General features: G+C 47.5%; 1 protein-coding gene across 3 annotated transcripts in view; it reads left to right on the top strand.

The window, feature by feature from the left end:
- Positions 1-20713: 20713 nt before the first annotated feature.
- Positions 20714-27764, top strand: part of SMOX (spermine oxidase) — a 56340-nt gene continuing 49289 nt past the window's right edge. For 2 of the 3 annotated variants that reach the window (XM_056343142.1, XM_056343132.1), the window contains exon 1: positions 20714-20872. The gene's annotated coding sequence lies outside the window, so the exon portion shown is untranslated. The remainder of the gene's footprint in view (positions 20873-27764) is intronic. The other variant, XM_056343124.1, reaches the window with a different exon arrangement.

Here is a 27764-nt window from a genome sequence, read left to right as displayed (position 1 = left end):
GAGCCTGTCGCTTGTTTCCCACAGACCAACAGGGAAGAGGGAAGTCACGATGCTGGCACCCACTGTTTTGACGGTTATGAGTTTCTGCTTTGCTGAAGCTGCAAATTAACATCAGCTTCCCCATCTGGCTTCCCTCTGCAGGGCCAAGGTGGACATTTCATACCAATGGTAGCCCACCAGGACAAGCCAAGGTGTGCACCTGGCTAACAACTCCCCGCCCTGTTCAAAGCCAAAAGTGAGAAGTGTCTACGTCCACAAGGTAAGACATGAGGCTGGTTAGTTGTCCTTGTGACAGCTCTCAAAGATTTGCAGCTGGATGGTCTGAAGGCTGGAGGTAAGGCTACAAAAGGCTGAAATTTGGAGGGCAAAAAGAATTTTTTTCAGTCATTGGTGTCCACACCCCAGGCAACATCATCCCATCAGGGTCAGTGAGTCTCTGTGCTGCCTCTGAGCATCATCAGGGAAGCCACAACTGAACAGCATCGAAGGTGGTGTTTCTTACATCTAGAGGTCAGCCCCAAGCTGACACACCAGCTTCAGATCAGTGGAGACCTCCTGTCCCTTGGGCTGACAACGAAACACTTCGATTCAGCAGTTACCTTCACGTTTACCTTCCCAAGCTAAAAGGAAACACTTCTACCTAAAACTCTTCAGATGTCTCTTCTGCTGCTCAGATTAGAAACGCCTGCAAGTTCCCAATCCATTAGCCTTTGAGTCAGGGCTAGCGTGGCAGCCTCTCGCTGCAAATGAGGTGTCAATTAGCCTGTTATGAGCTAAAGGACATTATTAGGATTCAGAGGCATGAAGTTCATAGGCCAGATATTAAGCTGTCTAGTAACAGATGGAGATTTTGAATAGCTGCAGACTGCAACAAACGGTGCTGCATATTATATATTTTAAAGCTGATATACCAGGAGCCTTTGTAGAAGGAGAGATGACACAGTGTGCAGAGCTGTGGGTTTCTATGTGTCTGAGTGGAAGTTTCACCAGGTAGTATAACAGACTGGAGGTTTTTCTGCTTTATCAGGAGCTGGACACTATGAAAAGAGGGCTTGGGAGTACAGTCCAGCACTCTGATCATAACTTGGCTTCTCTGCTCTTTAGCGTGTAGAACGTGTCCTGCCAAGCTGCACTTGAGGCTGGTTTAATGCATTCTCTTATAACAAGTTAAACCATCTCTTGAGTTCACTCCAGTTTAGATGCACTGCTTGGTCAGTGCTCAGGAAGGACACCTTGGGCTGAAGGTTTGAAAAAAAATCCACTTCATCTGCTGGGGCCACATTTTCTGATTAGGTGTCAAAATAAGTAGCCAGATTGACAAGAGAGGTATGTGTAGGGTGGGAAGGACTCTGATATGCTCTGAAAATGGGGTCCAAAGGCTGACCTGGTTTGCAGTTCTCACCTTTGTTACACAGTGTGCTCAAATCTGTGCTCTGTTTTGGTGCCTAAGTGAGATCTGACCCTTTGGACGATGTAGACACCTGTGTGTGGTTATGCGTGTGTGCACGTGGACGTCTGTTGCAAAAATGATGAGTCTTCACAAATTCAGCTGAAGTGAGGCGGAGCTGAAGGACAGTCATGCCTCTCAAGATGGTCCTTCCTTCTTGCTTTCTTCCAAAAAAACAGAGAAGGATTTGTTTTTGCATCTTAGCCAGAAGCCAGACTGCACTACCCCAAGTCCTGCCAGGCTTTGCCAGGGCAGATGGTACTATTTGGCCTCCTGCAGTCACTTCCATTTTCATCAGCAGCTTTATAAACATCTTTGGGCAAAGGGACACAATCTTGCTTCATTTTATGATACTTGCCAGGAAAAGCCTCCTGGAAGACAGTCCTACATTATGGGACTGCTCTCTTGTCCATGGTGGGCTCTGCTGCAGGAAAGGGATGAGCCTGTCAGGCTGCATGTTCTGCTTCTTCTGCTGACCCAAAAGGTCTTTGGGAGTGTTCAGCCTCCCCAGCTACTGATCTAACTAGTCAAAGTCAGCCCAAACATGGGGCTTTCCCTCTTGACCTTTCCAGCTTTTCCCCAAACGTTTGGGCTTATACCACCCTGATACAAAGCTTAGCGACTCCTACTACAGTAGGGAGCAGAAAGTCTTCAGAAATGAACAAAATGCACAAAAACTGTGGTAGAAATGGTACTTTGTGGTAGATACTTTTACATAGTTATGTGCAAAGACTTCCATTGGGATTAATTTCCCTTTTAGCCATACGAAAGTCAAGTACAGAATCTAAATGTTACCAGGCTCAGAGGATGGGCTGAGGCTTTACCCCCATGCCTGGGACCATGCTGAGCCACTTTACTGCTCCAGCTGTGGTCTGCGTGGGGCAGGTCTTCGTCGCAGTGTCCAAGCTGAGCGTTTCACCTGCAGCTGCCTGCTTGCTTTGGTCTGAGTTTGTCCGTAAAGAGGCGGAGGGGGAGGAAGAAGGCTTTTCCCTTTCAACCTGCTCACCCCTGCGATCGCTGCCGCTGCCGCTGAACCCAAACAGCAGCCAAAGGTCACAGTCTCAGTCTTCACATGTCGCAGAAGAGGAAGTGCTGTACATGCTGAAACTGTCTCCTTGACAAAAAAAGCAAGAAAACACAGCAGCTGGTAGTCAAATAGCCTGACCTTGAGTAACATGGGCTTGCCATCTTTAAGAGAAAGGTAAATACCGTGTTTGGGGATAGGAAGGCAATTGCAGGAGGGAATGGTCTAGCTTGCAGAAGAAGTGAGGGGTGGGTGCCCAGCTGCCTAGAAGAACAGGTGTAGCTCCACCCCACATGGTGACAGGACAAGTAATGGCATGGAGGTGCCCTGCAGAGCCTATATGCCCCATGTGTGCATCGGCAAGACCTCTGGGACAGCCAGGCTGCGGGTTCATCTCCCAGCGGTAGATTTAGCCACTGAGGCTGTCCTGGAGGCAGGAAAGCGGTCCCTGGAGTGAGACCAGCAACCCAATGAGCACAGTGACAAGTGTGAACTGCAGCTTATAATGGGCACTGACAGAATAACCTGATCATGGGAAGTGCTGTCTTGGCCCATGTTTGTCAGCGCTGGGCTCATGCTGGCACTGAGGAACCTGTGGCTGGGGGTTGCATGCACCCTGTGACTTCATTCCATACGCATTGCTGCCTCATTAGGGCATCATGGCTTCAAGCATTCAGGTTTTAGACTGGCTCTGGTCAGCCTATGGGATCTCTCCCAGCACTGTGCCAGCATGTCTTGCACCATCTGCCATGCCCATATGCCCACAGTTTTGCCCAAGGACGCTCAGCACATAACCTAGACAACACTCTCGTGGGCTGCAACACAACCCTCAGAAGGGCTTTGAACTGAAAAAAAAAAAGAAAAAAAATTAATTTTGTGCACAAAAGGACATGGGGATCCAAAAGAGACTTGCAGCAAGCCCAGTTCAGCATGGACATGGTTAATCTATTCCAGGCAAATAGTATAGACCAGAGCCCAAAGCATTTAGCCTGGAGACCAGAAACTGCTTCCGGGAAAGGATGACTTTGGCAGTATGGAGGTAGTCCAAGTTAATTAGATCATTTGTAGCTTGCTCAAGGGGCATGAAAGATCTGTTTGACCTTTTGTAATGAAAAAGTCCACAGCCTCATTTTACAGAGTAAAATGGGAAGGTCTAAGCCCCTGAGAGAGTAATTACGCTCAACAAATGTGACTGACCGTATGGACAGTTGACCTGTAAGGTCCTTGTTCGCAAAGAGAGATTGAATCAGGGTAATTGGCTGTCCTGTCCTGACTTTGTTTAGGACTTTCTGTGTGTTGTCTTGCAACAGGGGCAATGGGAGCAGTGACAGCGGGGAGGGCATTTGCCAGGAGAATGGGGAGGGGCCCCAACTCCCTCTCCAGGGAGCAGCCACAGCCAGCCTGGTTTGGGTGGTGGGTTTTTTTCTGGTTTAGAGATGGATATAGACAGTATATGTGGATGCAAATGTACAGCTGGCTATGAGTCTCCTGGGTCAAAATACCAAAACACCAAAGCTTGGATAAAATGTCCTGTGGGTCTTGGTGGACTGCAAGTTGGACATTAGCCAGAGTGCACTCTTGCCATGATAATCCACAAATAACACTGTAATGGCAACGAGTGCAGGTTGAGGGAAGTGATTATTTCATTCTGTTCTACAGTTGTGAGACACATCCAGCTACTGTGTCCTGTTCTGGTCTTCCTGGTAAAAGACAGACACTGATGTACTGGAGCAAGCCCAGTGGAGGCTATTGAGATGGTCAGGGGGCTGGTGTGCATGAAATACAAGGAGAGGCTGAGAGAGCAGGGTTTGTTCAGCCAGAAGAAGGGTAGAATGAGATGGTACCTTATTGCTGTTTAGAGCTACCTCATGGGACGGTGTAGAGACTTGTCTTGGAGGTGGACAGTGGAAGGGTAACATGCAGTGGGCACAAGCTGTGGCATGGGAAATTGCAGTTGCATACACGGATGAAATTCTTTCCCATGAGGATAGTTAAATGCAGAGCCAGGGCACCAGGAGGTGGGGTAATCTCCACCCTTGGAGATATTCAAAACTCAGTTGGAGAAGGCCCTGAGCAACCTGAGCTAACCAGCCCTGCTTTGAGCAGGAGGCTGGATCACAGACCTCCAGAGGTACCTTCCAACCTTCTTGATTCTAAGACATGTGAATATATGTGTATATGGAAGGTATGTGTAGATACATACCTCAGAAGTGATTAGTATGTGATGTGAGATGCCTCCTGGAGTTATCTGTAACACCATCACTATGCAGTGTTCCCCAATCCATTAGCAAATGTGGAGTACGAGGGAGTGAGTAAACAGCAGTGGTCACAGCTTCTGGGATGGCACACCAAAGCGAACAGTGAATTTCACCTCTTATCCCACTGCTCCTTTAATGCTTCCTTACAGTTTTTCATTGTTCGTTTGTTCTGACTAACCTAAAATCTGAAATGTTTTTGTGTCCCTCCTGGTCCCCTTTAATTGGGTCACCAGCCTATTCAAGCATGAGTTCTTCTCTGGCGCTGTAGCTAAAGTGATTTGGAGCGGGGTGGGAGGGCATGTAACTGCCATCCCTCTTGGCAATTCTGTCCCCTCTTGCAGGAAACCAAGCCTGGCTTTTCTGGACTCATGGTCCACTCCTTTGTCTCATATCCATCTACTTCATCTTCTCTCCTGAGGGTAGGTACCAACTCTATCCTATGGTAAAAGCTATGAGCCTGCTCTGGCTGCAGGGCATGCAACTCTCACAGATGGATCCTCTGCATATTAATCTACAAGCTCAAAAACCTCCTCCCATTGGCACCAAATGCTCTTCCAAGTCCATGGAACTCCACTGCCACTCTCCACATCGGGGTAGAGACTGCTGGTTCTTTGGTGCAGGGAGCTGGGACCTTTCCTCCCTTGGGAATCTTTGGTTTCTGGAGTCCGCTAGTGTTATCAGGCATAACTGAGGTGTCTTTCCATAATTGTTCTGCTGGTTTTTTTATATGCCTGGCTCAGCTGCCTTGTGGTGTTGGCAGTTATAATGCTGCAGGGCAGTGCTATTGAACACATTCCCCAGTGTAAAGGAAATGATAAGCATAAGAAAAATGGCAAGATGAGATTGCAGGCTTCTCAGGAATGTCACTAATATTACATGACTGATAATTTCATTAAAATCTTTGAACTATGAGTATAACCTGTCTTTTTCTGTCTTAGTCACTGTATTTGCCAATAGCTGCAAGAAATGAGGCAATAAAAATATTTCCATTCTGCACATCAGGGTTATCAAGACCAATAAATGATGCAGGAGTTCTGCAGGAGAGAAAGACTCTGTGCATGGACGACCTTGAATGTCTTACTTCCCGGGCTTCACATAGCTGGTGATTGTGCGTCATTGTCCCCACACCTGTGCTTCATCTGTACGCATTACATTGTTGACCAGAATTGCTAATCCTTGGCCCTGAGGTCAGGAAAAAGTGGACTTCTATGATAACAGAAATGCAGCTTGGTGGGACCATACATCTCATAGAAAGGCATGGCTAGCAGATGAGTTTGAAGGGTTCTGGGCTGTCAGAGCATGAGTCTGGTCAGCACAAGAAATTTCTTGGAATGTTAAATTTCATTTATGTCCTCACTGGCTCCAAAAAATATGTTTTTTCCCTTTCAAATAGAAATCTCGTAACATTTTTGCCTGAGACCATGCCAAATCTGAGCACATCCAGACTCAAACGTGGACCCTAGGACCCAGCACTGAGGACTGGAGCTGGTGTGACTCTTGCCAGTTCTGAAGCTACTATTTCAAGCTGTCAAGAACCGTGCTGGTTTCAGATGATGGCTGCAGGGATTTCTAGGCATAAAAAAAAAGAGCAAGAACCTCAAGCAATCCAAACAGATTTAGGTCTGCTTAGGTCAGTTGGATGGATGGCTCCTTGGGCTGCCTGACTGATGGGGCAGTGAAGCTCCCCACAGGACAGTCAACAGCCTGGAGATAAGTTGGGATTGCACCTGTAACGAGCTGCCGCATGGCCATGAACTGCCTGTCTTATCCCAGTATTTGATGAGAGAGGTCTTTTTTAGAAGCCTTGAGCTCATCAATTCATCAGCCTGAGATCCTGATTGCAAATCTACAAGCCTGGCTCCCTGGCAATAAAGACAAGTTGGTTTGTAAGGAGTTCCTCACACCATCACATGAACTGGCAGGCAGGTTCCTGATTGAAATTTGTCTTGTCCAATGGGAACATCTTTCTGCCTGTGCTCCATCAGAGGTTCACCAAATGCAATGGTTTTTTTTTCTGTGAAATGTTCAGTGTTCCACAAATCTGCATATTCTGATGGGAAAAAATGTTTTGTCTGGAAAATTCCCAAGCAGATTGACAGGGTCTGCATGGGGTGAAGCAGGCCTGGGAGCAGGGTGGTGTCATGCCGTCCATCCCATCTCTTGGGTGTAACCTCATCCCGGACCTGAATAACCTGTCAGTCTTGGCTAAAGGCTCTGGCTTTCTGCCCCAGCTCATGGGTTCCCTGTCTCTACTGAGCTTGTTTCCACGGATGTCTGCCATGGAGATAACTTTATCTTGGTCTCCTAAGGAAACATAACTTCCGTGAGCACACTTTGCACACGTAGGGAAGAGAGGCCACGCATCATGTGCAACCTTCTCTACTTCTTCAAACTTCTCTTGAAGTGCTTGACTGACTTCCACCAGATGTCATGGCAGAAGAGTCATAGATATAAAGCTTCTAAAGTTTGCAGGCAACTTGTACCAGTGTGGGACAACAAGGCATAAATCCACATGGAGTCACTGGGCATTATCAGCTCTGTTGCACATCGAACTACTCGTTCCTGCTCCCCTTCTCTTTCTGTCCCTGCAGGGTGAGTCTGAAGGGGCTAGGGAAGGTCCACAGTCTTTATGATGGCTGGAAGAAGGAATCTGCAGGGTTGTCTCTCTTGCCTCCTGTGTGTGGTCTGTAGTAGCTCTCCCTGACTGAGAATCAGACATGGTTCCTTCTCTTTCCCCTCTGGATGTTGCTCAGTGGAGCAGAGAATAGACCTGGTGATAACTGCCAGTGAAGCTGCCCTCCAGATCCTGCACTGGCCTCCAAAATGCCCTGAGATTCTGCTGCTTTACAAAAGAATGTTTCATGCTAATGAAGCACTCCTGGCTTAGCTAGCCAGGAGACTACACTGTGGAAACAGCAGACGTTGCTGCTTGAAAATTCATGCGCTCCTTGAGGGATTGCAGGGAAGCCCCAGGAGCAACCAGCTCACGCATTTGAAAGTTGTAAGTCAGTCCTTCAAACTCCACCAAGCTGGAGGCTGAAAAATCTGAGGGATTCTGGTGTGTAAGTGACACCATAAACCCTGGGTTTCCTCTCTAATTAAGCAACTGCAAGGATGGGCTTTAGGAAGGATGATGAAGATCAGGGCACTCCTTTTGACAAGGTGCAAGCTGGCAATGTCCCTTGTCCTAGAAACATCTCAGGTGGATAAAAGGCATCAACACAGAAGCGACGTGTTTTCTGACATCTGATAAAAACCTTTGAATTCTGACATCCAGGCTCTGCCCTGGTTCTAAAATGGCCAAAGTTACCACCAAAACTAAGAGTTATGTGTTGTCCATACCTGAACAGGAGGTCTGGAACAAGCCCCAGGACTCACCTCCCACAGGGATGCCAAAGTCATTTGAGGACAGGGTCCATACAGTGGCTCCACTCTGCTGGGAGTATGTGGGCTGAATGGTGCCTCTGCTCCCAGCTGTATCCCTGGAGTCCTGCAGGGAAGAGGGATTTTGTAACAGTAACAAGCCTCTGTGCAGACAGCCAGGGATGTCTTTGGAGAGCATCCTGGTGCTGCCGAGCCAGCTCTGCACCTGCTCCTTCTTGCTGCTGGAGGTAGCAGACTCCAGCCCAGCAGGACTTTGGCTTTCATTTGCTTGTTTTGCTTTGTGGCTCCATGTTCGATGCTGTGCTAGGCAGATTGTACTGCCCTCTGACCCTGCTTTGCTGGAGACATGACACATCTGCTCCTCACACTCCTGGTTTTGAATAGGAGTCCCCTCCGCAACCACTGAAATATGCAGCTGCCTGACAGCGCCAAAGAAGCTTGCACAACCTCCTGCATGACAGCCGTGGACTTGGGGAAAGGTGATGACGTCAAGTGTGGTTGCTGCAGCAACCCAATGTTGGGGTGCGTGCACCCCTTGCCAGAAGGCGGTTGTGGTGCAGACCTGACACAGAACCACAGCTGCAGCCCTCGGACAAGCTGGGTGAGATAGATCCCAATGGTGCTGGGGCTGTTTGGAGGCAGACGTGGCTGTGCCTGCTATTCAGGGTGACTCCCTCTGGTGCAATGCTGTGGACACAGGGGAGGTTTTCCAGAGAAGAGTTGAGTGTGCCGGGTAGTAACTGGATCTCTGCAACGGCCCAGCCCTGTCCTGGAGAACAAAACACGGGGATCAGCACAATTTTAAACCAGAAAAAGCAGGGGGAGGTTTTTAGGAAAAGAGCCACAAAGGAATTTGAGGGGGACAATGGGAATCCATGAAGGACAGGATGATGAAAGGCCTGATCCTGCTGACACATGCCACCTCTGGGAGTGGCCACCAGCTAACCCAGACGTCAGTGGCATTTGACCATCAAGCATTCAGTTTCTTGCCTAGTTGGTTTGACTGGACAGGGAGACCCAATGGCGGAGGGAAAGCAACAGGTTATTCTTGCATCCTTGACCCACGTCTAAAGCAGAATGGAGACTTCTATCTAATTAGAAGAGCTTTAATTAAAAAAAGTTGAAGGAGAAGCAGGGTTGCCCAGTATAGTGTCACTGAGCTGGTTAGTGGGGTGGCAGAGCACTCGCCACAGGATGGATCCTAGGCTCTGAACAGGTATGGGATGCTGGCTTATCTCTGCCTTGGTTCTAATGGAGAGGATCCCCGCGGAGGGCAGAGAAAGACTGTGGAGCAGCAGAGACTGGCACTCTCTCCTCCTGGCACGTTTAAACTTCCAGGCATAGAGTGGGGAAGCTGGCACACAGTGATCGATAGCATGATTAGACCATCCTCCGCGATCTCCCTGATGGATCCCTCAGCAACTTACCTACAGAGAGGTAGCGCATGGTAGTGCTGTGGCTGGCAGAGCTTACAAGGACCGGTTGGCATGGGTTTGGTTCTCCTAAACCCTGCTAGCTGGGACCTGTGGGGACCTAGTTGCAGGGCTCAGTTGGTCCTACAGGACTAAGCCCGGCTCAACCTTGGCTCTGTGTTGGCTCAGGCTAGTGGTAAGAGGGTGATCACTGCCCTTCCTCGTCAGGGTAGGGGTCTGGGGAGCCCAAAGGACTAACCTTTCTGCTTCAGGACCCCACCTTTCACTCCTTTCCTTTGGGGAAAGCCCCCTGCTCTCTCCCCACATGCCAGACACAGGAGGTTGCCTTGATCACTAGACCCAAAGCAGGAGGCAAGCAGTTGTGCTGTGGCTCCATTACTAGCAAGGATCTATGCTCATGGGATCCCTTCTGGGTGACAGATCCCCTTTTTGTCACATGGCTGGACATGCTGGGGTGCCTCTGATGTGTTCCAACATGGATATCTCACCTACCTCACTGTGTGACCCAGCATGCAGCGCCCAGATGCCCATGCTATAAAAAAATTACCATTGCTTAGGCTGCGCTGACCTTACATGGAGATCACCGCAGCCTCGTTTCTCACCTTCACCCTTACCTGTGGTCAGGCAGATCTCCTCCCTCCACTGCAGAAGGCCCTTCTGAGAGCTTCCTAACCTGGCAGAACACTATCCTACTGTCCAGGGCCAAAGAGGACAGGGGGAAATAAAGAATCCCCTTCCAGTGCAGGGAGCTGTTAATTTAACTCACGACATCTGCTAGACTTGGCCTTTAATCTGAAGAGGTATCAAAATGCTCTCTTGCATACAGGGAAGAACCAGGCATGCCGCTTACCCTCTTGCATAATTCAAACACATCTCCAGGGTCTCCACTGGATAGCATCCCAGAGGTACTTTGTCTTGATTCAGTAACACTGTCTGATGTGTGGGATTTACTAAAAAATAAGCACACGTATCAAATAACCTGCGGCAACACGGGAAGGGTTCAGCATATTATTGCTTCCTGAACTCGCAGCTCGATTCTGTGGAAGAAGGGTGTATGCTGAGCAAGAAAGTTGTGCCAAAAAAACAGTCAACGGGCTTGTCAAGCAGTCTTCAAGTCCCCCCTTCCATTAGGATCCCAGAGGAAAACCTCCAAAGGAGTCCTCTGCCTTCCAAACACGTCAAGGCGACAGACTGAAAGGGTTTTCTCATAGTTCCTCCAGACTGATACCTATTAACCAGATATTATTTTTATTTTTAATGGAAAAAACATATGCAGGCAATTGATCTGATGTTTCTTGGTGAGCAAGGATAATTAGACTGTTGTAACTATGCGTCGTGTATTGCTCTTGCTACTATAAATAAAGGTCAAACACAAGACACTTCCTGCTACTTTTGCTGACACGTGGCTGCCATTTAGTGATTCATAATCTCTACACACGGCTTGGCAAACAGAGGGGATTTTTTTTCTTTTTTATAGGAGCTGTTTTCCACTTGTGCAAGCACAACAAAGGACTTGAAGTGACCTGCTCTGATCCACCTACACGACCACCAAGTTTCAGCAGAAGGTAACTAAGACAAGTAGGATCATGGTCTGTAGGCTGAACTATGCACAAGAGGGAGCTGATCCTCCACTAGCTTTGAGGGGTCTTCAAGCTGAAAAAAGTTTAAAGCTACACCCATTTTTGCATTTATATAGCATTTTTTTATTCTGTATATCACACTGCCTTGTGCAACTGCATAAACACTGATATGACTGAGTGGCAGAGGGGGAAAACGGATGCTGGGAGATAAGAAAACCTGACAGTATTTGGATAGGATTGTGGTGGGCTGTGGTCTTCTGGTCCACAGACTGGGCTTTAGTTGTGAGATGGACTCTGATGAGAATAATTTCATTATCTGGACAGGAATAGGAAGATATTGCATATGAATTAGGCACTTTTCCACATTGAGCCTGTTCTGTTGTTTGTATGACGCCTTGGTGGCAGGAATATCACAGCGCCCTTGAGGTACAGAGGCGATTGCAAAAGGTGAAAAAGACCCTTCAAGCTTAGGAAGACAACTGAGCTTAATGTTCTTAGTTTTGGAGATTTGTGTTTAAGTTGTGTAGGATCACAGTTATTTTATTTGAGGCAACTTTTCCCTGTTTGTGTGGAATATTCAGACAAACCTGAAACATCAGGACGTGGAGAGCTGCTGGGTATTTGGATAGTTGCCCTGAATGCAGAGAAAAGGAATGATTTTTTTAATGCACTCTCACCTTTTCTCAGACCGCAGTAGAAATCTGCCTTATCTCTTACTTTGATTTGTTTTAATGACCTGATAATAAGTTTCCAATTAGAGCTGACTGGGACGTATGACTGGGATGCGTATCTGTGAGCAAGTAGTTCCATGAAAGACCATCTTTTACTTTTGATGGTTGACCCACTTAATTTCCTTTTGGGTAACCTTTTTTTGTGTGTGTGTATTCATGGAAAGGTCAGGGGAATGGTTTGAATTCTGTTGCTTGAGTGAATTCACCATGCAGTCACTTTGGTGTTTGCATTACAGCCCAGCTTAGAGTTTCCACCGTGCTGGGCACGGCTTAGACATGCAGTAAGAGCCAGTGTTTTCACGGGGAGCTAACAGCTGAAGGAAAAAGGAGAGAAAAATCTGGCTGGGGAAGGTAAATCTGGAGTGGGAGACTTGCAGTCCGTGGTCCTACCGACTGAATCATGCTGCTGATGTCATTTATTAAGGCTGTTTCCTGGTGAGGAAGAGACTCCGCACCACACAGGTCACCAGCCACTGCTGGCACACTCAGGAGCAATGAATCACAGATGCTGTTTGTCGGGCTGAGTCACTTGCATAGACAGAGACCTTTTCACAGAAAATGTTCCTCAGTGGACAAAAAACCACCACCAATTCAGTAAAAAATATCTAGGTCCCTTTTCAGTATCCTTTGCCTGATAAAAGGAGCGTTTTGCTTAGTTGAGTATCACCTCCTTCTGAGGCTCTGGCCCGTGGTGGTGTCTGGGTGCAGGGTGACCTGTGGTTTCCAGCTGGTAGAACAAAAGCAGGGGATCATGTCTGCAGGCTGTTTGTTCAGCATCCCAGTAACAGGACATTGGGCACCTGGAAAATTTGGCATGCAAAACTTGTATTTCATTATCTGTTTTCTTTGCTTCTGATTCCTAAAGCAATTGCAGGGGGAAAAAAAAAAAGTTTTAATCTTTGTTTTTCTTTTTAGCAAGAAAGCAAATGACATGTGTGTGCACGCAGAATTGTCCCAAGGCCAAATTATCACCTGCTCAGTTAAAACCCACTTGAATATTGGCTCAGATGCAGAAAGTGAAAACAGAATGTGGACCCAGATACCGAAGGAAAACGTGAAGGAGGTTTGGAAATCCTGCGTGCCAGGAATAGGGTTGTGGGGGAAGAGCTGTCCAGTGTCTCGGCCACTACAAGAACTAATGTCCAGCAAATGAAGTTAGTGGGATATGGGCTCCAAGCAAACCCATGGAGGTGGACCCTCATGCAATGGGTAGCTGAGCTGTAAACTTATTGTGGATACAGGAAGGTTCAAGAGGTAAATGGGCAAGTGGAAGAGAGATCCACTGGGATTTGCTAAGCAGACAAATCCCATCAGGCTCAAGATGTCCCTTGAGCTGAATATAAAGGAGGCAGGGAGAGTTTTTGGGGGAAGTATCGTATGTGTTTGACCCATCCTTGAGTGTCTGCTCATGGCCACTGTTTTTATCGATTTTTTTCCACCTTGTTAAGTCAAAACAGCATGAAGCAAAATGAGCTTAGCCACCAAAGCCACTGCACCTTGTGGCATGCAATCGGAGCTGAGAACAGCATCCTTGGTCACATGCAGCAGGAAAGTGTTCTCTACAGGTCTCTTCGTAGGCAATCTCAGGTTTTGAGATGCCCTGAACACTACCAAAGGGTGCCTTATGAGGATGCTCAGCTTTACCTCCCATATCCTTTCCAAAGTCCCTTGCCACCTTTACCTGTACCTGCCAAAGCAGCTTCCCAAGTCAGACAGACCCTTTGCCAGAGCAGCATGGCTGGTTTTACACTTAATGTGCCCCAACAACACTGGGCAGCCAGCCCAGCATTTTGACTGAGATTTTGCTGGCTTGCTATTACCAGTTCCCTTCTTCCATTCCTCTCCCAGCAACACAGGGTAATTTTACCAATTTTTGTTAAAGTCTTGTTTTTCCCTTTGGGGATTAGGACAAGGGACCTGTTTCCACAAAAGTGATTTGGGTGCCAGATCCCTGCTAGTACCTGTCACCAGCTGTAGAGTGCTGCTACCTTTCTCCTTCCCCGCCTCAGAGCCAGGCAAACACATTCTGTCCTTTTTGGATTATATCCTAGAGTTCTGAATGTCACAGCAGGCTGCATGGTTTAACACAGGAAACATTTGTGCCTGCTATTTAAGAGAAATAAGTTGCTCATGTTTCCCTGGGAACCAGCCCGTCAGTCGAGCTTGCTTGACTCCCTTGTTATTAAAATAAAATGTTAAAGAGTAAATGGATATGTTGTAAGTTGTGGAAGGGTAAAATGCTATCTATGTATTCAAAATGCATACCCTTATGTAAAGAAGGAGCTAAATTTGAGTGCTTTTTGACATTATTTAGCTGGATCATTATTCTTTTGTATTTCTTTTGCTAGCAGTGCTGTATCTTCAAGCACAGAACTTGGAGGCTGTCTGTAAAAAAAACCCAACCCTGTGGCTTGGCAGTTGTCGTTTTATGTCAATGTGCAGGTTATACATAATACTTGCTCCATGGGCCCCTTGACAGTAGTTTCCTCTGCTACTTGTGGGTGTACCAAGGCTGTATTCTCTATTTTACTTCCTAGCCTATTTCTTGAGACCTTTTCTCTTCACCCTAGGAGTGCCTTTGCTTATCATTTTGTGCAGGTTATGAGGACTTATCTTCAAGAACTGCAACTTTTAAAGACTGCAGGTTATCTGTGGGGCAAGCTATTTTTAGGAAATGCAGTACCAGGATGGCTCATAGCACTTGGCAGCCTACACGTGCAGAACACAAAGGCAGCCTCTGTACTGGACGGCTTGTGAACTCGGCATCATCAGGAGATGAGAGACAGGCACGGACAGACAGTGGGGCACAGTGAAACAACAGGGCTGTTTTGGTCAGCGAGGACGGCTGCAGTCCGTGAGCAGGCATCTGTGGAGCGAAGGCAGGGGAGAGGAGGCAGCCGAGACCAGGATGGAAATGGTGGTGGGGGCAGGAGCATTCCCTGGCCTTTGCAGATATCACCCCTTGGCCTTTAAGGGGAAACTTACAAAACAGGGATACTGGCTGGAAGAGGGATAATATTGGCTGGAGGTACTGCTGTCACCCGGCCAGTGCTAGAGACTGAAAATGAGACTCGTAGGACTAGTTTGCATTTTTCCACTGTTCCCACCACAGGCTGCCATCGCTTGCGTTTCCCTGTTACCTGCTGTGAGATAAGGCAAGAGCTGCGCTGCTATCATCCGCAAAGCCTCCTCCCAGATTTCCACATTCAGCTCTGTTCCTTTGTACTGGCCAAATATTCATTTCCTGGACTCTCTGTGTTCAGAATACTTTAAGTGATTGTGGTTTCATGCAACCTAAGCTGAATCAGAAACAAAGTGGAGTAAAGGTCCGTAACTGCTTTTGTAAGAAGGCACATTAAGTGAGCTAGGTCTGTCTCTGCTTGGGGATAACTTCTGAAGGGTGTGCTAGAGGTGTACCAGATAGTAACAGACTTGCAGAGAAGTCAGCTATTCACCATCTTTCCCAACATAAGAACACAGGGGCATCAAATGAAGGAAGGTATCAAGCTCCAAGCAGATCAAAGGATGTGTCATTGATACAGTTCCTTGGTTGGAACTCCTTGCTGCAGTGTTAGGGTCAACCGTATTTACATGGGGAGAGCAGACAAGCTCATGAAAACAAAATCCAGAGAAGGTTACTAAGCACAGAGAAACCATGTCTATCTCACAAAGTCCCTGAGGGGAAAATAACTGGGAGCTGAGAGGGGTGAGTCTTGTTCTTCCAGTTGTGGAGGCAGCATACTGGCCTAGACAGATCTTTTGTTCTCCCCTGGGACTGTTGTTCTGCGGTTCTTTGCTAGCCCCTTTTTCTGCCTCTTTATTATTTTTTTGGCCTTTTTTCAAAGGCACCTGCTTTGTGCTGTGGGGTACTGCTGTCTTTCATGTTGTCTCCTGAAGATTACTTTCTCCAGGATTTTTGAGAGATGTAGCAAGGCACAAGGGAAAAGAGTGTGTAATAAAGCATGAAGTGCTGAAGCCGGGATCTATGCCCTAGCATTCTTGCTCACCTGACGACAGTGGGGACTGAAGGTCCAGGAAGGATTTGTCTCCTGTGCATTTCCTCTCCGGCACGGACAGACAACAGCCTTGGTTGTACTGACTCAGGTTGTTGCCACCAGATATCCCAGAGCCTTGCAGGACTTACGCAGCCCACATAAGGCACAGCATTTGTCCAAGCTCGTTCCCAAATGAACCAGATGTTGTGTACAATGAGGCACTGGGAGATGTCCCAGCTGTAGGACAGCACAGCCCCTGGCCAGCACACAGATGTGTGTTTGTGCGGGGGTGTGTGTATGGGACACTGCCATCTTTTAACCTGCTTTCTGACTCTCCAGGGAAAGTATTTCCAATTTTCCTAATGCAAATGAAACCAAAGGGGCACTTCAGCTTCAAGAACTTGCAGAAATGGGATCATGAAGGATTTTTAATTTTAGCAGAGTGAAGGCTGTGGTAAGAACAAGTATTTGGGACTTGGAGGCTGACAGATACAAACTAGAAACAGTGACACATTTCAAGCATTCAGGGTGCATGCTCTCTACAACAATGTATCAAGGATTGCAATGGATCTTCCACATGTAAATTTTTTTTGTCCATTTTTGAGACTGGATGCTTTTCCCAGCAGCTATATCCTTCCAGGATTCCGTGCAGGAAAGTGTTAAAGCCTGTAGCTCTCAGGATATTAGAAGAAATGATTGTTTGAGCTGTGTCATTCTAGAAATCACCTTCCTAGAAGGGAATAAGGAAGGAGAAAAAATCCCACAAACCTGCGAGGGGAATTTCAGGAGTTCTCCTCCTCACCTGGGCTTGGTTTTTTTTCTAACCATAAAGGCAAGCTGGATGGTTGTTCTATGTCTAGATTGTTTATCATCACGGGGAAACATTTATGACAGATCTCCCTGCCACTTAGACAGGTTGTCAAATGATGACTGAATAGCAAACGTCATTATTAGTCATTCATATGAATTACTGCAGCTAAGCTGGAATGACTGGAAGGTCACAAAGCTTTTCAGGGCAACCTCTCTGAAGTGACTTTTGAAACCGCCTGTAGCCTGAATATACTTTCAAAGGGAGGCTGCTGGTCTTTCAGATTCCCTTTGTAGTCTTGGTAAAACCTTTTATTGACTTATTGTCAGGGGATTGTGAGAAAAAGGGGAAAAACATTCACAAGAAGTGATACCATTTGATCTTTGCCCTTCCCCGTTGTGCTGTGTGATCAGCAGTCTTGCTTCAGATAAAACTTCTAGTGGGATTTTGTATTTATGTTAGAATGTTTCTCACTCCTGCACCGGACATGGTTTTGCTTTTTCTCCTGGGAATGTATGTTTTTGTTTGACTGTTCAAGCGTTCCTCAAGTGGGTGAATGAATCATGGAAATTCCATGTTGTGTACGGATGGAAAGATAATAAAGCATTATATCTGAGTCCTCATGGTAAGTTTGCTTTGTCTATTTTGCAGGTAAAATGTATTCGTCTCTCTAATAAACAAACAGTGTAGAGGATGGAAAAGTCAGCTGGGCTGTTCGGAATTGTTGTCATGTAATTATTTAACACAGGTATTTTCAAACTGTGCTTAGTGTACTGCTTGAGGGAATACAGGTGGCTCTGCCATCATTCATCACCCAGCCCCGAGCAGGAGCCAAAATCAGCACCCATGCCCTTATGATAACAATTCCTGTGTTAGAAAATCAGAAAAGCCCTGTTCTAAGCTATGTATTTTGTGTTTGCTTTGAGTTATATTTTAGCTTGACAAGGGTCCTGCTGGTTGTCAGTGTGTGAGTGGATCCCCCAAAGGTCTTCTGACATGCCAGGAGGCCTTTCAACTGCAGACACGTCATAATACCAATTCCTTATCTTAGCAAGAGTGGGCAATCTGTAAAGCATAGCATGCCCTGTGGCTTGTATCAGATGGCTTTGCATTGAAAGATTGCTGACTTCAAGTGGATAATGGCACTTTTACCATCATTTTTAAATCTGAAGATGAAAAACACTGTGTGAGAACGGTAAGAGGCAAAGCCTTTTCATACTGAATGTTTGGCAATCAGTATTTTGGAGCATGGAAGGGTAATGAATGTTGCCTACCTTTTCCAGGCAGCTGGATCATTATTTTCCTAAAAAAACCCCTTAGTGCCAGGCTTGATCCTCATCTCGCCTGACAGTTCTAGGAAGGGGGCATTAGGCTGGTCAATAGGAATCTAGAGGACAATCGCTTAATGGCTGTAAATCATTATTTTGTTTATCAGGAAAAAAGAAAGGATCAATCCACCCAATAGATCCCCTTGAAAAGACTTCAAATACCCCCAAAGCCAGAAGTACAGCTTAATACAGCGTCCCAGTACCCCACCACCTGCTTCATGTCCACCATGAGCCCTCCTGATTAGTCTGCTAGATCCCTTCTCCATTTGAATGTGTGTGTGTGTGTGTGTGTCAAAGGACGTGAGACCTGAGCTATTTCTGTCCATCCCTGGGAGATCTTGCTGTAGTGCCAAAAAACCCCAACCATCCTCCCAGAAAAGAGACCTTCCAGGCAGTAATACCCTTTTCTTTCTTCATGCTGATCATGCCTCTGGCTCGCAGCTCCTGGCAGTGCAGTGTTCTCAGGTGTCTTGCACAAGGAGGTCTTTCTCCCTAGGTTTTAGGTTATACTCTCTAGACTTCTATCATTCACTTTGTATTTCATTCATAAACCTGTTGTTCATGGGTACTTCCCAGGAAAGGTGTTTTATTTACTGTGAAGGCCAGCTGTTCACAGACCACAAGCTAAGAAAACAAATGTCAGAGGCCCCAAAAGTGCTTATTTTAGGATTTCATCAAATTTCTTTGGCAATTTGCCCAAGTATGGCACCAACATCAACCACATCTGTCAATTCCTTTTTCTTAATGCATTGAATACCCTATTAAACATGTGCTTGCAATGGGTTTTAGCTTTTTTTCCCCACAGGTAGTTGCATTTCTATGTACCCTTAACTGGCAAGCATGCCTAAAGCTTTTAAGATGCCCGGGCTCTGTTGCCAAATTTAAACCGGAGAAAGAGGGTAGAGCCCAGGGGACCCCAGATACTCAGAGCTTTCTAGATTTAGTTCAAATTCTTCAAATTGCAGCCAAGCGAGCTGAGAGCTAGTGCAGTCCTGAAGCACGGTTGTTTATTTGCTATGGAGGAAATAGAAGTGCCATTCAGTAGGAATTGGCTCACCAGCTTTCCCAGCTGCTGGATGACTAGCATCTCTCATGGGTCAGCTTCTCTGTGGGAACAGGGAGCCACCAGTCTGTTCATCACCATAGCTCCTCTTTGGCTATGGACAGACGTGGTCTTGATTAGAGGCAGCCCCGGGGGCAGGTATTGCTCTGTGAGACTCTGAGGACTATGGGCAGGAAATCCCAGCTTCCCCTCCATGCCCTCCAGATAGGTAGCTCCAAGGCGGACCATGAAACTGACCCTATTTCCTCATCATCTCAGATTCTGTCCGGTCCAGTGGGAAAGGCTGCTCTTTCCAGCCAACATAACCAACATCATTGCCAATTCCTCTCTTTCCAGATATAGCTGGTTAAAACAGGGATGTGGCTCATTTCCCTGAAGTCCTTTAATTTGCAAAGCTCTGCTTCCATCTGTAGGCTCGGTGGAGACCCTATGCTGAGGCTGCGGATCATGTGTGAGAGGGCAGAACTGTTGCCTCTTCTCCGTTACCATCCCACCATGCCCAGCTGTCTGGCTCCTGCAGTGTGCTGGATGGGGACAGCCATCCTTATGGCTTGCAGGCACAGAAACCACATCTCAAACACAGCATGTGTCCATGCGATGCCTGTTGTCCTATACTGATCGTCAAACACCACCATGGCTTCAGCACCTGAGTACTTTGAGGTGCTTTGCAGGTACTGATCCCAGCAGTGACAGCAGCAGTAAAGGGCAGTCAGAAGAGCGCGAGGTCTGGAAGAAAGTGGCTTGCAAACAGTATCTATATGAAACGGAAAAGTTTGCACAGTTGTATTTAATATCTGGTTGCAGCTGGGAAAGCCAAACCCCACGTTATTCTTGCTGTTTTCTCCAGATGTTTCAGCTGGCTGAGCGACCTCACGCCAGTCGTGCAGGTGCGCACCTCCGGCAGCAGCTGGGGGTGTTTTATAACACCTTAAACCGCTTGAAGGCAATTTGCAGACACGACTGATTTTCATCCAAGGCGCAGCTTTTCTCCAGACATCCAAAAGCAATTTTAGCCAGTGTTTAATGGAAAGGCTGGGGGATGCCTGAGTGTTTCAGCTCAGCTGGTGGATCCCCATCCCGTGTGTTACACATTGCTCCTTCCTGGTTGCAAACTTTTTTTGGAAAGAGGCTATAATTTAGTAAAAAGTGCTGTTTACAGGGCTGCTGCTCAGAAAGAAAACTTTTACCCTGCAGCTGCATGAAGAGCAGCAAATTCAGAAGCAGGAGACTCCCATCTCCTCAGCTTTAGAGCTCTGAACGCCATCTCCCAGCTCGTTACATACGAGTTTTTTGCTTATTATATGTAATATAATTAGGGGGACGCCTGCACGGCGGAGGCTCTGTGCCCAGCGGTATTTAAGAGTAAATATCCCAGCTCAGCCGGGGTGGTGTGTCTGAGGGGCTCTAGCGCTGCCACCCTCCACGCCGCCCCCTGACAGGCCTGTCCCCAAGGCGAGGGGGATTTTCCAGCCCCGGGGCCTACGCAGTCCCGCTGGGGCCGGCCTGAGGGCTTCCCTCCGCCGCCTGCCGCAGGGGGAGGCGGCCGGGCGCTCGCAGGCCGCGGCTCGCCGGGGGAAGCGGGCGGGGAGGAGGAGGAGGCAGAGGACCCGGAGGAGGAGGCGGGGGATACTTGAGGCGGAGCCGGGGCGGGCCGAAGGGGAGGCGGCTGGAAAACAGGCCGGCGCTGGTTCTCGCCTCGCAGTGCCAGCAGCCGCCGCCGGAGCCGCGCCGGGAGCCGCTCAGCCGCGGGAGGGGAGCGAGGCGCTGAGGCGAGCCGGGCGGGCGGCGAGACCCCGTCCCCTCCGCCCACCGCAGAGAGAGGTACGGGGCGGGTGGGGAGGCGGCGGTCCCCTCCCCGCCTGCCGGGGTGCCCCCCCTGTTCCCCTTAGAGGGCACAGCGGGGCGACGGGCGCCCCGCAGCCCCCCGGCCCCCTCGGCAGGCACCTGCGGCGCCCCGGCCTGGCCGCCGGCCACCTGCTGCGGGCGTGGAGGGGCGGGCGGGCAGGCCGGAGCCCACCTCGGCGGTGCCTCCCCTCATGACACGGCCAACGGGGGTCCCCAGCCTGCGGCGGGAGAGGGTGGCCGCCCTGCGGGAGGGCAGGGGGCGTTTGCCTGAGGGGCCTGCCCCGGCACCCCATCCCACACACCTCACCTCGCATTCCCTCGCAAAGGCGCAAACACTCGTTCCGCAGCCCCAAGAAATGCCGGCTGGTGCCACGCCGAGGCCAGGTGGAGAGCGGGAAGCTGCGGGTGATGGTTTAATCCCTACCTGGGGTTTTGGGGGGTGAGGGAAAGCACCACTGCCTCGCCCCAGTGCGCGGGGCTCAGCCGAGGGCAGGGTGCCCGCTGCTGTGTGCAGCTGTGCTGGGCTTTTGGGGTGTTTTGGTTGGGTTTTTTTGTTGGTTTTTTTTTTTTTTTATTCTCTTGTGTGTTTATGTCAGCGTATCGCCTGCGCACAATGTGTGTCCGTGTGCGCCTCCGCTTCCCCTGCCTCGGTGTTCCAGGCAATGACATGAAGAATAAAGGTTAAGTAGGAAAGTCACCGTAATCTGATGTGTGAGGCGCGATGTAAATTACCAGCTGTGAAGACCTGCAGTTCATTTGCCTTTTGGTGTTTCTTGTTTATACAAAGCTGTTACAATACTGGGGGTTGGCATTTCATACCGATCTCGTGTTTTCAGTCAGATCATTGACTTCTGCAGAATTGCTCAGTCTTGTAAATCACTGTGGTGGATGAGGGATTAGTCCCAGGCGCGCAGTAGTGAAATGCACAAAGCCAACTGCCAGTTACCGAACCTGATCTCAAAACAAAGCTTTTTAGCAGTTTACATTCTCGGCCCCAGAAATACAGCTGTTCCACCGGACCCTTGTTCTCTGATCACCTCTAAAAATCACTTTGCGTGGCATATAGGCACACCATCTCAAATCCAGTGCTGGGGCCAGCTGTAATTGCCCTGATATTTTAGAAGCAAACACAAGCTTTACATAAAAGTGAAACCATATGTATCAGCTAATGCGTGTCTACTCTGTGATCCTGCAGAAATAGTTGTGTCCAGAGCTCTGTCCTTAGCTCACCCTGTTGATCCACTTTTCCCTTAGCCTATACGACATAGTCCCGTTCCCAGAGTTACCAGACAGGTTTAGTGGAGGACAAGAAATAAGCCTAGGAGCATTTCTGCACATTGAGCAAGAACGCTGTATGTTTGCAGTCTTACAAATGTTGTTTTATTGACTTAATGATAACACTTTGCTCTCCTAGGGCCTTTTCCCTTTCTAGGTTGTTAGCCCAGCACTTGCTAATCTTTTATGGCACTGCTGTGGAGCAGATAGACAGTGTTTTTCAGTGAGTAGCAAGGTCCGTAATTTCAGCTGGCTTTGTCTCTAGTACTGTCTTTCCCTTGTACCCCTGTTGTAGAGTGGGTAGCCAGACCGGGAAACAATTTGGGTACCTACTGAGCTGGCAAAAAACTGATCGTCTTGGGTCTGACTCAGTGCCTGGATCCAAATCATTGTATAGCTACTCAAATGTTTACCTGGCATCGGGGTTTAGAGGAGCATCTAGCTGGTGTTTTGGCCAAACTATACGTGGAAATAGGTGCAGAGGTCTGCGTCTTTTAAGTCCTGAAAATGCTGGCTGATACGGGGCACTGTGGTTATTTGTCCAGCTCAGTCCTTTGGCTTGTTGGAGCAACTGCTCTTGAGTTGTGCCATGCTTGGCTGAAATGGCAGTGTGTGGCTGGAGCACCACGAATGGATCACACGTGTCCTGTGAGCTCCTGTCCTTGTCTCTGCTGTTGCTGAAAACACGTATGGATTTCCCTCTCTGATTTTCACTTGGGAGGGCTTTCTCTCTGTTGTGTCTCTCTCACCAAAACGTGCCTGAGTGCTGCCACAGCTGTGGTATCTCTGAAACATGGTCTCTTCCTAGGGTGGCAAAATATCTCTTGACTTGGTGGGGGTGGAGAGGCTGAGGTAGAATTTGGAAAGCTCTGTCAAATTGCTGACGTTATTCACAAACAGGAGACAGTGGATTATGGGCTCTGTACAGGATCCTCTGGTCTAAGAGGTGTGTTGATGCTCTTTTATGGTCTCCACCTTAGCCGGGTAGTACAATTTGGTTTTTTTGCAGTCATCCATCTGCAAAAAATGGTAGTAGACTCCTGCCCATCTCTGCCTCAGATGCTTGGAGGGGTATTGCTGCGTGTATTGTGTTTCTGCTGCCTGCTACAAAAGTGTAGCTGCCTGTCCTCTCAACCCCAGTTATATTGCTTTGTGTTTTCAGAGACTGTTACCCCACAGAAAAGCAATCCCTTCTAATGAAACCTAAGATTCTCCAACTAATTTTCTGCTGCCCCAAATGAGGATCTAAGGAGAATGGCAATGCTGACTTCTGAAGTATGTGGGTTTACTTACTTTGTGTGATTGGGTTATATATAAAAAAGAAATAGAAATAATTTTCTCTTTGCCTTTGACAAATATCAAAATACAGCCTGTTGTATTTCACAAATATAACTGCTGTCTCATTCTCTCAGTAACCATAATTAACAGACCAGAAAATGGAAAAATGTAGAAATATCCTTTTCCAGTGGCCACAAACATTAGTCCTCTCCAGAAGTTAATGAAGTCAAGTCTATGGAAATCAAATAACTGGATTTTTTAGCTCTGTTGATGAGCTAAAACACTGTGTCAGAGCAGTAAATAATAAAGAGGTGAAAAGATTACCTCTTGGAAATGAAGTGGGTGAAGAATGGATTTGAATTCTTCCTCCTCAAGAGGGTGTCTAAACCTCTGGCTTAAGGACCTGTCCTGCTCTGCTTGGGTGCAAAAATTAATCTGTAGCACAGTAGTAGTGTTGGAGAGGGATAGTGTCTCCTAAGATGGACCTCTTAGACTCCTAAGAAGTGGCTAGTTTAACAAATGGCATCACAGAACATCATGGTGTTTCCAGACTGTGATGTCATCTTTGTTGTGTTCCAGTTGAGGGAATATGAAAATTTTCAGTGACCTTGATGATGTGTCCCTTTTTAATCAGCTCTTGTTGATGTGTTGGCTTTGATGTGTCCAGGTATTCCATGCCCCATGTAGAGGGCACGTGGGTGTATACACAGTAATGTAACTTGAATTTATAGTAGTCACCATGGAAATTGGTTACAAATCTTTGGCGCTTTTTTTATTATTATTATTTTTGATCTCATGTTTCAGTGGTTTCTTTTTATTTTAAGAGAAGATTATAGAATCACAGAATGGTTTGGGTTGGAAGGGACCTTAACAATCATTTAGATCTGCCCCCCCCCCCCCCGCCCCCCGCCAAGGGTAGCGACACCTTCTACTAAAACAGGTTGCTCCAAGCCCTGTCCAGCCTGGCCTTGAACACTGCAAGGGATGGGGCATCCACAGCTGCTCTGGGCAACCTGTGCCAGTACCTCATCGCCCCCTCACAGTAAATAATTTCTTCCTAATGTCTAATGTAAAACTTCCCTTTTTCAGTTTAAAGCCATCCTCCCTTGTCCTATCGCTACATAGCCTTGTAAAAAGCAGGTGTATGCAGGGCATGCACTACATACCCTTGTAAAAAGTGGGTTTATTCCAGAAATACTGTCGGTGGGAATATGAACTACTTGGAATATAAAATTTCATGGTGACTCCAATTAGCATCGTGTACACTGTGGCACCTAAAGAACATGTTGATGTGGTGCAGCCGTTTCACATCATGTGTGGCTCTGCTTGGGAGGGTGGCTTTGTAAGGACCTGAGTTTGAGGTCCTGTGTTTGTGTCTGTGTACAGTTGAGAACGTGTTTTGGACCATATTTGGGAGCCTATGTGGTTCAGCTCCTCCCAGTACCTTCTGAAGGTCCGCTGCAACCTGTAATAAAGCCTCTTGAGTTAAGCTTCACACATGCAACTGTCTTTTCTGAAGTAGGATATCATCAGTTGGTGTTGCAGTGGTATTGCTCTTTGACTGTGCGGGGTGTGTGCTCTTTATGGACTTCTTGGCACTGTCCTTTACCTTCACAGAGTGGTCGGGGTTGGAAGGTACTTCTGGCAATCATCTAGTCCAACCCCCTGCTAAAGCAGGTTCTTCTTGAGCAGGTTGCACAGAATTGTATCCAGGTGGGTTTTGAATGTCTTCAGAGAAGGAGACTCCACAACCTCACTGGGCAGCCTCTTCCAGTGCTCTGTCACCCTCAAGGTAAAGAAGTTCTTCCTCTTATTGAGATGGAACGGCCCATGTTGCAGTTTGTGCCTGTTGCCCCTTGTCCTGTTGCTGGGTACCACTGAAAAGAGCCTGGCCCCATCCTCCTGACACTTGCCCTTGTAGACATTGATAAGATCCCCTCTCAGTCTTCTCTTCTCCAGGCTAAACAGGCCCAGCTCTCTCAGCCTTTTTTCTCCAGCAAATACCAGGGTGCTTGAAGTCCCCCATGAGAGCCAGGGCCTGTGATCATGAGGCTGCCTCCAACTGTCTGACGTGACCGGAGTGCGTCCATCACATCACCAAAATATGCAGCATGTTCTTTATTCATTGTGTAGGTAGAAAAGGCATTGAGTATAAGAGCCAGCACCCTTGGGGGACCCTGGGGTAGCGGTTGGATGGCAGGCTGGAACACCATTGTGCAGGTGGTGGGGATTCAACTGGCAGCCCTATGCTGTCCACCTGGCTGTGGATAACACAACATGAGGGGGTTTTATACAACCTGTTTGCAGGCTGAACCTGAAAGCAGCGTGACACAGACCTTTGCTTTGGGTGAGGCGCTGTGTATGTTGGTGACCTTTTCCTCTGGAGATCATAGAACGGTTTGGATTGCAAGGGACCTTAAAGATCACCTAGTTCCAACTCCTCTGCCATGGGCAGGGACACCTTCCACTAGACCAGGTTGTTCAAAGCTCCATCCAACCTGGCCTTTAAATTTTTAAATGATCTTTAAAAAGACGTTTCAGATCTGTAAATGCATGAGATTTTTAAAAAGTGCTGTTGCTTTGTGAATTTTTATCATGTCCTTGGTTTTAAGTGCAGCTTTGGTCGGGTTTGTTGGTTTTTTTTGTGACCGCTGGAGTCTTTGTTTTGTGACATCTTGGGGCCAGGGGCATGAGATTGTAAGGATGGATGCAGCAGGCAGTGTTTTGGCACGGGGGAAGGCCTGAGTTGCTCTGAAGGTGGTGAGATAAGCTAATCAGCCGGAACGTAATGCAGGAGGGGTCAAAAAGCTCCTCCCTGCTGTTCACACTGGAGTTTGATCCCTGAGCTATTTCAGGGCAGTTCTTTGCTACCAGGCCATCCTTTAAGTCTTGGTGAAACAAGATGGCTATTGTTAGTGCTCTCAGAGAACTCAAAATGATGGTGGCTGGGAGCTTGCTGAGGCTGAGAGAAACATGTTTTGCAGCTCCGGAGTAGTGATTTACACAGGACTTTGGTTGTCTCCTATCCCTTCTTCATAGTCGTTTTCCATGTCATCCTCTGAGACCATGTTTATCTCGCTTCTGAGAGTAGGAGGACAGGGGGAGAAAGCTGGAGAGAGCAGATCAGTGACAGAATGGAGGTCACAGTTAGCAAGGTAGATTCTTACCTGTGGGGAGCCCAGAGAGCTGAGCTGATGTAAATAAAGAGGATTTCAGCTTGTGGGGAATTTTCAGGTTTGGTCACTTGCTTTTGTTTTATCCCATAGGTCTTTAAAGGGCTGCAAAGTCTTTATAATGGCTTGAAAATGTCATTATTATTATTTTTTTTTTACCTGCTGAGTTCAAAGGCAGGAACTACCTTTTAAGCAGTAAGAAAATACTTGTTTCCCTGGCTGACAAAGTAAAGAACTAAATGGAGGTAGATAATTTCTGAAGAATGGATAGCTAGTTACTAATTTCTTCATTGTTCATCATTCTGCATAATGCCAGATTTTTCTTAAATGTGTCCTCTAGATTTAGCAGAGTGGCATTTAACAGCGTAGGTTGCTGGCATGCTTGGAATGACTGAATTATTGGACAGGATATGATGATGTTTGCACACTTTGCGGGGGGAGGGAGTGGGGAAGGAAGCACTTGGATCATTTCTGTTGAAGTACCTATTCAAGCTAACTTGTAGCTAATGTATCCAGAAAACACTTTATGCTAAGCTAAGAAGGTAGTCCTGGCCTATCTCTAAGCTGATAATTGCATAGGAAAGAAGCACTTTCTTTTCCTTTTTAAGAGTTCTGTTTAGTTTAATTCATTTTGCAGGGCAGTGGGGAATGTTTTTTCTCCCAAAGAGACTGGACAGGTGTAACGTTCAAGTGCGCTAACCAAATGTTTCTGTTGGATGGTCAGACATTATTCTGAAACGGGATTAAAAATTCTTCTGTCCCATGGGCATGCATGTTCCAGGATGTAGGTGTAACCTCCTGCTTTGATCTCCAGTTTTCTTCTAACAGGATTTTCTTTTTTGGAATCAGTCATAGTTGTGATCCCAGAGGACTCTGCCAGGAGGATGTGCATCATTAGTGTGTCTGGCAATCCTTTGGTTAAACTCCTAAAAATCATAGACCCTTTCAGAAAGTCCGGGTAGCTGGAAGGAGCGTCGTTTTGCAACATGCTGGTTTCAGCAGTGAAACTGCATTAAGATGTTTTTGCTGTGCTGTCCTATCTCTGACTGCTTGCTTCCTCTCTTGCATAACTGTTCTCCACCCCCATCAGGGCATAGTCTCAGTGGTGACTTATAGAAATTTAAGGTGCCACTTCTAGTGAA

Source organism: Falco biarmicus, chromosome 1 (genome assembly GCF_023638135.1).
Source record: "Falco biarmicus isolate bFalBia1 chromosome 1, bFalBia1.pri, whole genome shotgun sequence".
Lineage (NCBI taxonomy): Eukaryota > Metazoa > Chordata > Aves > Falconiformes > Falconidae > Falco > Falco biarmicus.
This window is presented reverse-complemented; position numbering and strand designations above follow the sequence as displayed.